At 35.3% G+C, this 13,301-nt stretch overlaps 2 protein-coding genes across 5 annotated transcripts in view; one reads left to right on the forward strand and one right to left on the reverse strand.

Moving 5' to 3' along the window:
* LOC135835731 (angiotensin-converting enzyme-like) overlaps nt 1-13,301 on the reverse strand; it is a 138,653-nt gene that overhangs the window by 78,214 nt on the left and 47,138 nt on the right. The window contains exon 1 of one of the 4 annotated variants that reach the window (XM_065350126.1): nt 1,137-1,356. The exons of 2 other annotated variants lie outside the window; for them this stretch is intronic. The gene's annotated coding sequence lies outside the window, so the exon portion shown is untranslated. Of the gene's footprint in view, nt 1-1,136; nt 1,357-5,269; nt 5,500-13,301 lie in introns of those variants that run through there. One more of the 4 variants, XR_010556943.1, reaches the window with a different exon arrangement.
* The window catches only part of LOC135835730 (uncharacterized), a 44,659-nt gene continuing 42,068 nt past the window's right edge, over nt 10,711-13,301 (forward strand). The window contains exon 1 of the mRNA XM_065350125.1: nt 10,711-11,442. The gene's annotated coding sequence lies outside the window, so the exon portion shown is untranslated. The remainder of the gene's footprint in view (nt 11,443-13,301) is intronic.

Raw genomic sequence — 13,301 nt, forward strand, 5'->3', positions numbered from 1 at the left:
AAAAAAATATTTTGCGAAAATGTTTTTATGGAATTTTCAGCGGTATTAACGATAAAGTCTAAGAGAAAGAATAAGGTCCAAAAAATAAAAGTAACGAGCGCGGCGGAGTATCATACATATATATACGGCATTTATTCCGCTGCGAACACATCAGCCACCATAGAACGCGCAAGCAGCGACGATGGCGAGGAGTGGCAGAAACGAGGAACGGAGAATGTTCGAATCATCGTCGAAAACAAAAGAAAAACTTTTGGGACCATAAAATATTCGATAATGTGGCAGTCGTTCGCTATATTTTTCAACCTAAAAGACGTTTCTTTTATCACGAACATATAATACGTGTACGGAATACGGACACTTTTCACGTATCAGCTATAAGAAATAAAACGTAAGTAATTCTACCCAAAATTGTGTGTTAAACCAGGGAGAAAATTGGAGAAAATTGAAGGAAACCCTTAGAGATCAAATTATATCAAATTATCAATCCCTTTTTCCGTTACACTGTATACTAGCAATCTGCCTTCGTTGCCATTTTGTGTATTTCATATAAAACAATTGACAAAGGAAGGCGGCGCGCAGGGGAGCGGCAACACGGGGTACGACGTACGACTGATGAACTGTAGCCTCAAATGGGGTATGACTGTTAGTAAACGGCTTCCATTTTACGTGATACGAATTCCATTCGCTACTTTACCAAGACTCTCGCTCTGCTGCCACTGCCAGCCAGCTCACTCGCTCGTATACTCTTCTCTAGTTTCGCAAATATACTCTACGTATTGTATACTTATACATAGTATAACGCAATCGTATCTTCTTCGATCCCTTCCCCCAACTCACTCCCTCTATCGCTGCTTTTCTTCTACCCGTCATACACTTCTCAAGTTTATCTCTCGACATTTGTGTTCGCCTTTAATCTGACTTATACACGTAGAAATATACACCAATTCGAAGACTCCGCTGATGGCGAAGGGTTTTTACAAGGGATGAGAACAAGAGAGCGGGGAAGGGATTGATGGTAAACCATCGTTAAACCTTATATAAACCCAAACTGACGCTCAAGGGTAAATATTATTTGATTTTATTTCACTCTTTACATATTACATTATTATCGTATGTACTAGTATACTACATAATACCTGCATATCGATACTTCACACTCGTATCTACTCGATAGGTGGAATGGCTGGAGAATGAAGGGGCATCGGCACCCACATCGCGCATACAACACCCAAATCAGCTACTTTTTTACTCCGTACGAGTAATTTTAAAACAAATACCGAGGCTCGCACGATCACAAAATTTCGTCAACTCGACGACGAAAGTAGACGAATAATTTTCATCACAGTAAACTTTTACTTAAAAACACTTACATTATCTCGAGGACAGACTTATCAAAAAGGAAACACGACTGGTAGGCTTGAAATTTTAACTGATATCGGTGTCGCCCACTGGTAAACCAGTACTCAATTTTTATCTTGTTTTTTATTATAAAACGGATGTACTCGTAAGTAAAAACAAGTATGTTTAAGATAAGAACCAAATAGATAATTTCGTTACGACTCAACGTGACCCCACATTCTCTCCCTTGAAAAACTCAGCTAGGCAACTTATTTTACGCGAAGTTGAGGATCATTCAACTGTGGTACATACTTTGAACTACAACTTATTCCTTCGAGGCTTCGCAGAATTCTAGCGAAAACATCAAAATACCTTTGCAAGAGCTCAGGTACGTGAAAGAAAGATTATTGCGATCGCAATTTTAAAATCTTTGAGCAGGAAGAAGTGAGTTGAATTTGCCCTGTTAAATAATTTTTCTCATTCATTTTTTGTGAATAATTTTTCTCGTGTAAAATTCTTTCGCAATGATTACATGAAATATTTTTGTGCTCGAAAGTATAAAAAAATGATACCGTTATGAATACGTCGACTTATTAACTTAATTGCCAAAAGCATACCACAGGAAATTGCCACTAAGACGATATTCGCTGACCGCCTTCAAGTGTAACGGATAGGCAAATATATTAACATTGAACAAAGCAATAGGCATAAAATTCTACACACTCCAACTTCTTATTTCATAGAAGAGATTTCGAAATTTTCAAGCCTAAAAAAAAAAACTATGGTCAATTTTATGGTCAATTTGGAAAACAATGCTGGCAGATGAGATCGTAATGAAAATCGAAAATTAACCTAAAAATGAAAATATTTAGCTGGAAAATTCTCAATTTTGAGAATTTGGTTGTTCTACTCGTATTGTTTTTTACGTTTTATCTCGAATTCATCAATGAACATCCGATGAAAAACCCAAATGTTAAGTTCTGCTTGAATTTCCCGGTAGGATCAAATTTTTATCTTGATTCATTATCACGACAATAAGTTCAAGATGGATGTTTCACCCACTTTTCAAGTGACATCCACAAATGTATTTCAGTATTTTTCAAAAAGAATTACATCAGTGGAAAAATAATCCCTACTGATATTATTAAACGAAAAATTTCTCTTTTCAAAACAAAATATCGCGAAATCGTCGCATTCTTGAAATACACGCACACATAGAAAAAGAAACAATTCAAGGAAAAAGCTGAAAAGCATTTTATAGTTTCGAGTAAACGGTATAAATTTCATCGAGTCCCCAAAAATAGGATTTTAAGTGAACAATTTATTCCGGTCGCTACCCCTTTTCGGAGCGAATAACGCGGAGTAAGCGGAGCGAAGGGCGATTGCTCCGATAATGATACAATAGGCGCATTTTTATTTACAAAAGAACTTCAACAATTACCTTCTCATCGGCCAAATACGTTTATTACGAGGGGTCTGTATGGTGCAGTAATTTGGCCGGAGGTTTTTCTATGGCATATCGCCTTCCTTACCACATACCCGAGCCTGCTCACCATCGCGCTAAAACATATCTCACAAGACGCGCACTAATATCGTAACCTTTAACGACGCTTTTATGACCATGGGTCCCGGTTTTCGCCAATTTAACAAATTTTACCAAAAGTAAAGGTAAATTACCAATTTATCGGCGAAAAGGAGCGAGACGGGAATTGGGTAGCAGAACGAGGAAGAAACCGCCGTAAAAGTTGTTCTGTTTCAAAATAAGGTTTTCTTTTGAATACCTTCAACTTTTTTATCATAATATCAAGGAACTGTGGCATTGAAAATAACTATCCTATTCTTTAACGAAACGAACATTTTAATTCTTTTAATATTTTGGTTTTCATGACGGGGAAAGATGAGAACTTATTTTCCGACATCCATTGCACAAAGTTCGATGAATTTATTTAGTAAGTGTGAGTAGGTATTTAAATACCTACTAGTGTGCTTTATAATATTTTAAAATTTATAATGTACTGTTTGTAATTATTAATATATCCACCATCCGAAATGGAAGCGCTAATTCGCAGCCAGGCACCTATCCAGATCAAATTGCAGCATCTCACAGTCGAATGTGACCAGTGCAGTGATGCGATTGAAGTATAAGAACTACTCAACTCGGTCAATGACCTAAAAAATGGCCAGATTAAAGAAAACCGCAAAGCTGCCGAAGCCAAAAGTCAGTATGGGTTGCGAATTTCTTTGGAATCTGCAGTGAGATATTCAAGTGCGGTCTTGGAAACGAAAGCTGAAATTGAGCCAGAAACCAATGCAAAATGAAAATCCGAAGCCAAGCGGAATTAAACCGGAGGTAAAATTACCAGTCTCTCAACTTCTGCCATTTTACGGAAAAATTGAGGATTTTACATCGTAAAGAGTTCAACTATGGAGTCTTTTTGAATGCAGTCGACTTACAATTATAGAGGAACAGGCATTGAAAATATCCTATTCCGCCAACTATTACCGACTTTTCAGGTACTGTATTTGCCTCGACTGTGACAGTTTCGGCCCAGAGTAAATTTTCTGTGCGTTTTGGGATGTTGGGATCATTGTGGTACCATTAGTTTTTTTTTCAAGTTTCCTTAAAGTCTATATTTATATAAGTGTAGTATATAGTCATTTATGATTTAAGTACGCCAATTTTTTTTAAACTTCATCGCGAACAACAAATATGTAAGTACTTAGGTACGAGTAGATATTGCAACTAAAAAATGATTCAGTAGGTGCTTATTCATTGCCTACATTTTTTTTCAGATTTTAGTGGAAAATGCGATCAATAATTATTCTTGTCAGCGTTATTGCTGCATACTCGTATGCGTCGGAAGCAAATGTGAGCGAGAATACCAATGTTTTCGACCCGTATGACGATTTCTGCAAAAAACACACAATGTCATTCCCGGGAAACCGGCGAATAATTTCATCAGTGCTTATCATAAGCCTAATCCCGATATTCAATCTATTTTCAAATCAATTACCCACAGGACACTCTAGAGCATAATATGTGAATCAATAATAAGAGTCAGAAGGTGTGATGAGAATAGCCTTTGGGGGGGCTGTTAACATTCATATTTTTGTCTTTTTGGAAGCCAAAATGATATCTTCCACGTTGAAATGCTCATGGCACGATTATACTCGAGTTACAAATAATTCAACAACGAAAAAAGCACTTTTTTTACCTATAAATATCTACCTACACCTAGTAGAATAATACGTACAGTGATAATGTAATATCGCGTTGTTGTTTGTAACATTATGGTCGTTGAGTATGGTATCAGAAACCACATTACCTTTTTGTTACGGTTCACAAAGAAAGAAAGTTAGACATCGATTTGTGCAAGTCTCTCGCTCTCTCGTTCACGCACAGCATACCGTGTATTTACACAGCCGCCTCTCTGTTACAATCTTGAGTAGTTAGGTAGAGGTACTATACCACTGGGTACATGCATTTAACAAAAATGCCATAAGAATACCTCTCTAGCATTAATTTTCAAATCTATATCGTTCTCCGTTTCTCGCGTACCTATGTCGCGTCGTCATAGATCGCATAGGTACAATATTTTGAAATTCACCTCGGTGCGTGTTCCCCTTCGTATAAAAGCGACAAATGCGACGACGTCGTCGCCGTATGACGAAAAAAACACAATAACTTGTATAGAACCGGACAGTAAAACGTACATTCATAACGACAAGAAGGTGTATCGAGATCAGGGAATATTATTCATGAGAGAACATACTTCACAGATGTAGAATTACGATCAACAACGATGGAGATGGATTATTTCATTTTTTTCTACTCCATAAATTATAAATTATAATCCTTACATTAGAGTAGGATAAGACGCTGAAACCAAAATTCATCCCTCAAACCAAATGACAAGTTTTCTGGATAACGTCCACAATTATATCAAGACGGAAAGCAACTGCAAAAGCTGCAACTTCCACTATAGCATGAAGACTTTAGTTGTGAGCTTCAAGAGCAAGAACTCAAAAACCAGTAAAATCATGGCTTTGAAAGCGAATAATGGCTAATCTATAAAGTGCACGGCATGCAACAACAAAATGCAATGACTTACTTATTTCCATACTACGTAAATGTATTTACGGAGACAAATCTGAACTAACCTGAAACAAAAAAATAAAACTGAGGATTAATTGATGTCAATTTCTTCTCATCTCAAAGAAAAAAACCAACAACACAAACATAATTTTAAAATAATAAAATTGCACCATTCTCGTATTTTCCTCAAATATGCCTAGACGTATCATGTTTGTTTTAGTCATTTTTCAAATTCGATTCCATACTTTTTACATTCGCAAGGTACCTGGGGACACCGATTTTGACGCAGACCAACTCGTACATTTCGCACTTTCTGCCTCGAAAGGAGCTCGATCGAGAGAAGGTCAAGAACTCAAAATCATTCGATAAAAAACTTCTCGAGGAGTCTGCGTCCAATTTGAAAGGGACTGCAATTTTTGGAAAGAGCATGGTCTGAAACCTCCATAACCGAAATTTCAGCTGCCCATTGATTTCTCGCGAATTTTCATGACTCGAAATTTACAATTTACGGTGGTTGATGCTAATTCAAAAAGAAGTGACCAGTAAAAAAAAGTTGAACTATTTTGAAGCTTTTTAATAAAAAATGAAGACTGACTATGGCACTTTTTAGTTGGCGGCAAAGTAAGTTTTTTTTTTCATTTTGACCAAAAAAAAAAATGAATTAAAACAAGACTGGCGGTTTTAACGAAAGGAATGTTTTTCTGACAATTTCTGGCAAAAAAGAGAGACTTTAAGACAATTTACAATTTTTTGCAAAAAAAAGGGGCTTTTTTGGAATTTCTGGAAAATACCTCACCGAGGCTCTTGAATAATTTTCGAAATTGAGGAGCACAGGGAAAGAACGATGTAACTTGTTTCTTGCAAGTTAGGTTTAAAATGCTCTCAAGGTATTCTGATAACTCTTGAATGATATTTTCATGCTCAAAATTGTTCTAATAGACTTAAGGAATATATCTGAAACATTATACTTTCAAACTGAAAAACATTTCAATCTTTAAAACGCTCTCTTGTAAAGTTTGCAAAATACCAGTTACATCGTTCTTTCCCTGTGCTCCTCAATTTAAAAAACAAAAATTAGCAATAAATACGAGTAAAAGGACATTTTTTTTGGCAATTTTCGGCAAAAAGCAAGACTGAAAATTCAAGAATCGTATCATTTTGCAATTTTTGTTGAAAAAGGGACTTTTTTGGTTAATTTTTAGGTTGAAAAAAACAGACTTCGGAATTTTTCAGGGAAAAAAGTGGAATTTAGGCGTAATTTTTGAGTAAAAAAAGAAATACTTTTCGGGATTTTTTGCGAAAAATTGAGTTTTTAGCAAGAAACGGAACTATTCGGAAATTTTGACAAAAAGTGAAATTCTTTGATATTTTTGACAAAAAGGCAGTTTGACAATTTTAGCAAAAAGCAGGAACTTTCCTATGTATTCGTAACCCTGAAAACGCACGGTAGCCAGTTGAAAAAAGTGTGTACTTCTTCAAACTACTCACTTATTGATATTCAGCATTTTTTTTCTTGAAAATGTATAGTTATAAAAAAATAAATCTTTGAAAATCTTTTTTAAAAAGTAAAAATAGTATCTAAGCATTTAGTAACTTGAAAAGTAACATGGTACGAGCGAGAGTGTCTACTGAAACCAAAAAAGCAAATTTCTTTTTTTCTTGCCTACTTCGTGCTTTTTTCTTGCTTTCAAATATGAAGTTTTGTACCCCCCTCGGCCCCCTCATGTTTACGCATAAAAAAATCTTCGCTCCCCTCGGCTCCCCACAGTTTTCTCTGAAAAATTTATTTGTTGAAGCAAGAAAATAAACAATCGACATTTTGGGTAATTTTTCGAAAATCCTTCATAATGAAAGAATATTCCATCGAAACGAAGGTAAATCACTGCTCAAGCGAAGCGAGAATTTTTCGATTTTTTTTTTTGAAAAATCAGTGGTTTTGTTTAGAAAAAAATATAAAATTCGCACTTTTCAAATGGTTTGGATGCTACGAATATTTCTGGAATTTTTATATTTTAATTTTTGAATTTTGTAAAGCCCCATAAGCAGCATCTTAAATAGCCCGAGCGAAGCGAGGGCAAGAGCTTTGGAAAATTTGCAATTCGAAAAATAGAATAACATCAATTTTAATGAAGGATTCGACTTTTCTGATTTCCGCATTTTTCAGAATTCGTGGGATAACTTCAATTTTTCAGAGATTTTTATGTGAAATTTTGGAAATTTTCTTGCTTTTCGAAGGAATTTCTATACTATTTTCTTGCTATTTTCTTGCCAGTAGACACTCTGCGAGCCCTGAAGTTTTCGCTGCTCAAATTAGTTTCCTTGCCTTCGTGGAGATATCGAAAACCTCATTGGAAGCTCCAGAATGGCTCGAAATATTGTAATGAAATTCGAATTTAGGGGATTGGTTTTTGATAAATACTACAACCATTCCCATAAATATCCAAAAATTTCTCCAATGAATAGAATACAAATTTTTTTTCAAATTCATTATTTTAAATTTTTCCCCTTATAAAATATTCTGATTAAAAAACGCGTTCAAGGTACATATATTCGTCTAAAAATCAGCTCAAATGTGAATAACACCTTTGAACTGGCTGAGAATAAGTTGCCTCAATTGATTTCCACTCCATCACGTATACCTACTTTCTTATTTTTAGAGATATGGTATCCATAATTGTTGCTACCCCTCCAATTTTGATCACTGATAGGCAAAAACTGAAATAACCTGGAACTAAATATAGTTTAAGGGTATGTTAGGATCTAATGTAAAAAATTCAAGGAAGTTACTGCTCTTCAGTTTTCATTTTGCTGAAATAAAGGGTGCCTCTGGATACCCCAATAGTCTCAAGACCCCAAACACAAATTCATTTCAAATGAAATAACACGAGAACGACAGTGTTGATACAAAGACAAAAGATCTCCTCAAGGACCATACTCGAGAAAACCTTTATAAAACACACATACATCGATACACTAACCAAATCTCACATTCTAAAACACAAAATGGCTGCTACACATTATAACGAGCAAAAACCCCCAATCGAATAATTAACTTCCTAAGCATAATTATCGATTCAAATCAAACCTCGTCCTCGGAAACAATAGCAAACGATCTACGTTCTTCGCACGTCTACGAGCCATTACACGTCGTGTATTCTCATTCACACGTTTCAGCAGCACGTCGCGTCGTCGCCTAGTCGGACCATCTCGTACTTAATTATACCATACATCATATTAATTTATTAGATATGTATATCTATTGGAACACGCCAAGTTGTCTTCCGACAAGAATACCTATACGTTTCGTGCGATATACACTATAAAATGTTGAGAACCTCTGCTGCTGGGAGCTTACGTTAGGTGTACATTTCGATGTCATAAATCGCTACACGGAAAAAAAAAGTATGGGTAATTTTTACTATTTCAGCATAGTAACCGGATCCCATTCAAAAATATGATAAAATTTGTTTCAAAACTCAGTATTTCTCACTGTTCAATTACAATAATTTTTACTGTAATTGTATAGTAAAAATTATCCCATTTTAATAAATTTTACTATGGCAATAGTAAAAATGACATGATCCAATTGTATACAAATAGTTAGTTGATAAAGTAAAAATTACTCATCTTGAGGTAATTTTTACTTCATAAAAAGTAAAAATTACTCATGTCAGGGTAATTTTTACTATTTGGCTATAGTAAAAAGTATTCCAATAAATAAAATGAAAATTCATTCGGCAAATGATATCAAATTTCCAAATTCAATTTTCAAAAATTAAAATGAGGTGGTAGGAGGGTTCAAATTTCATTTTTTTCTGCACTATTGTCATGTGCTCGCTCCGAAGTATTTTTCCAGCTCTTCACTTCCTACGAAAAATCCATCACCTACCTACCTAATGGGGATTCGAACCTGGGTCCCTACAATTCCTAACTACCAGCCCTACCTACTCGGCTATGAGAACCGATCGAGAGTTAGGGCATTAAAAGAATATATTTGTTTGTCATCGCATTGCGATGCTTTAAATTTTCAATTAATTTGTCAAGGAGGTGTAGGTACGAGTAAATGAAATCAAAACTTCCACGAATTAGCAAAGTACGTGTGTTATTTCAATTTTATTATGAATTCGAAAATCGAAAATCTAATAAATTTCCTTTTTGATGAGGAGGAGGGGAGACAAATAAATTCTACATTGAAGGAAATTGAAAATTAATAGTTGTCTTGGGATAGTTTTATTAAAATAGATAAATGGTATTACACCAACTAAGATTGTAAAATGTAAGGAAAATGGTATATAAAAATCTGAAATTTGGTTTATAAGTAGCCTATATTAGGTATACTAAAATCAAACACTCGAATCGATTGCGACCATTTTCGAGTGAATCTGGAGCCTCCAGCAGAAGTTTTCTTTCCGCCAGCTCACTGGAGTTGCTCCAGAAGGCAATATAATCAACGTCACCAGCTTTAAAATTTAATTCTAGGTACCATAAGTTCAATATTTTCACGTTGAATCGCAAATCAGAGGTGAGGTGGCAAGTTCAAACTCGTAGATATTTTTCGCAGGTTGAATATTCCATATTTTTGAAAATTTACTTAAAAGTAACAGTAAAAATTACCTCAACAAGTGCATAGGTAATTTTTACTCGGATATAATAGTAAAAATTACCTTTAAAACTGTGTAATTTTTACTCGGACAGAGTAGTAAAAATTACCTCTACAACTGTGTAATTTTTATTTGAACAGAATAGTAAAAATTTACCATCCGTAAATAGTAAAAATTACATTGAATTTTGTGAAAAAAAATACCATACAGAAAAGTAATTTTTACTTTCATCACGAATTGAACCACACGTTGAGTGATTTTTACTATGAGATTAGTAAATTCTACTGTGAGAGAAATAAATTTTACCTAATTCTACGTAAAATGTATTTTTTGGCTGACATTTATTATTATTTGACCAGTAATTTTTATTAAAATTTTTTTCCGTGTAGCAGCCAACTCTATCTATAGCCCCGAGGTAAACCATTGATTCTTCTACTGCGGTTCATATCGTTTAATCGAAAGAGCTTATTGCGCTCTCGACACGATACTCCAGCATCGCGACCATCCAACACTAGATCTGCTATACAGCTGTATGGAGTGTATCTCATCTCACAGCTCCAATAAGAAGAAGAGCGTGAGCGGTGGCTGTAACAAGAATCGATGGACGACGAGAACTACTCGGAGAACAAGAACTACAACGACAGCACAAGTATCGACAACGTGCCCGCAACAAGAATCTACGCCATTCTGACGTATTAGTTTTACTTTTGATGTCTCCAGGTTTTCGTCTACCTCTCACTCGCTGTTACTCCAAGACAATAACCGCCGTTTCCTGGTGGTAGTGGTGCGGTTTTTTTCTTCATTCTTGGGACTCTGTAGCTCGTCGTCGTCGTCGCCTTCATCGCGATACGTGCTCCGTGCTTCTCTCTCTCTTGCGCTCGCTCGCTTCGTATATTTTACATCATTCGGCTGGTTTCGTTCCATCTCCAAGAACAGTCTGAAATTCGTTCATCGAATGCGGGCTATGATACGCGCGCGATCAAGTTGCTCACACGACGAAAATTTTTCAATTTAGAGGTGTTTTGTGGTGATTGTTTTTGTTTCCTGTCCGGAGCTTTTAAAAAAATTTTAGTGTTCATGTGCGCGCGCGCGACCTCGCGCTCCGGGTCAATTTTCTATTTCTTCGGCCAAATGTGAATTTTGCGCGGAATGTGATCAGTTTCAAATTTCGTTTACGGTTGAATTTTTTCTTCATTTCGTTGTTTTTTTAGTTCATACTTGAAAATACATACCATATAGTGCGAGTGTAACCATTATCGGTGATTTTCGCGCTGATTTACGAGTGTTCAAGGTGTTTTTTTCTTGAATGTCGCTGAGCAAGCCTTATACTTTGTTATGTTTTACCAAGATCGATGCGATAGTCAATCTTTACAACGTATTTTTAATTCCAACGAACACCGATAAAAAGTAAGCTTTTTTACACTTTTAATTTTACATTCGTATCAGTCGACTTTTCACATACACATTCAAATAAGGCAATACACCTACCTACTCTCTAAACAGAAAAAAAAGGAACCAGTACCTACTAAAAGATCTACAAAAGCGTTTCGTTTTCTTATTCCTTCTACATATAACATCTTTGTACACAACGGAGCAATTAAATTGGAATTTTTTTATTACAATCGTATTACTGCCAATATCAACAACACTTTCTCTTCCATTATGATAAAAAAATTCCACGATTAATTTTTCCTCTTACAAATAGACTGGTGTGTAAACGAAGCAAAAGATCACACGTGTGAATTCTGCAAATAAACTATCCACCCTTTGCTTTTCTATTCAACCACCACCTACATCGTTCTCATCACAAAATAAGTACACTCTTGTCACACACTTTGAGTTATTGCATAACTCGAAAAATCCTTCACATTCTATCCATTCAAAACTTTACCCACCTTTTTCATTCAACTTCCTACCATAAGCTTCTGAATGGAGAAAGGAATACCTACTCAATGTCCACCACACGTAACTTTTCTTCTTTTCGAGCTTCATATGGCACAAGGCCATGCTACCTCGAATCTATGAAAAATTCTCAAATAATGTATGGTCGCTCGAGATAAGATTCTTTACTTTTCCGAGACAAACAAATCTGTGAGAGGTGTTTTTGTGCAATTTGACATGAAGGACATCTTTGAGAATCCGATGAGTAGGCAAATACGTATTAGGTCAGATTGAAAATCTCATATTTTTTCACAAGTGAGAGAGAAACGTGAGTTGAAAAAGACCAAGTACGTATACGTACATTTGTTTTTTTCTCAACGACTTATATTGGCAGCTTTCTCACAACTGAATTTCCTTTTTGCTCTATTCCTTCTGAAATTCAAATGGCTCAATATATCTTCTTGTCATTTGTCACTTTAATTATTCATCAATTTGAATCGAAAAACGAATGCACGTATTTGACTGATAGATTATCTCATATTTTGAGTGATGTTTAACGATGATGTAAGAGATATTCAAGATCAACATGATAAGAGAATAAAGCAACATAGGCTTCCTTAAGATGTTTACTATTGGAAAAACTGGATAATCGTTAGCCACCGTTTAACCTTGACTTAATGGCACCTATACGCGTATTGCAATGGAAAGCGAATAAAAGAAGAAAAAAAAGCCTTTTAAGAACTCACTAATTACATTACGACTACTGATGTTGCACGAAATTCAGATATTTTAGTCGTAAAATTGAGAAAGAACCTGTTTGAATAATTACCATAAGAGATAGTACACATACGTGTGTTTTAGATACGTAAATATAGCCAAGCATACGAGTACGTGTACTTACTGACATTATAAATATATGCCTATGTAGAATGAAGTAATTTTAGAAAAGGCGTTGTACCAGAAGGATCAAGTACTTCAGTTTGATCGTGAATTGAAAAAACACACGATTAATTTGACCTATTCGACGAATTAGAAAAAGGGGGAAATCGAACATCCACTCGTCATTTTGCCAAAACCACGAAAATCATGATTGTATTGCATAGATTCCAAAGAAAAACAAAAAAAAATCTGCCACACATCAGGTCCTTGATCCAGTTGCGGATGCAAATAGCAGTTCACCTTTTTGTTTCTGTCAGTCTGAGTGTTTCATTTCTTCTCAAGAAAAAGTCGTGATCTAATCCTAGATCAGGCGCGGCCAATATGTCAATCTATACAGTAAACGTTTTATCGATCAATATTGTGATTCATGCTCGCAGCCAGTGGATCTATATAGAACGATATGTACGTACTTATGTATTTATAGAGCGAGGTTTTATGTTAAAATT

This window comes from Planococcus citri, chromosome 2 (assembly GCF_950023065.1).
Source record: "Planococcus citri chromosome 2, ihPlaCitr1.1, whole genome shotgun sequence".
In the NCBI taxonomy this organism is placed as follows: Eukaryota; Metazoa; Arthropoda; class Insecta; order Hemiptera; family Pseudococcidae; genus Planococcus; species Planococcus citri.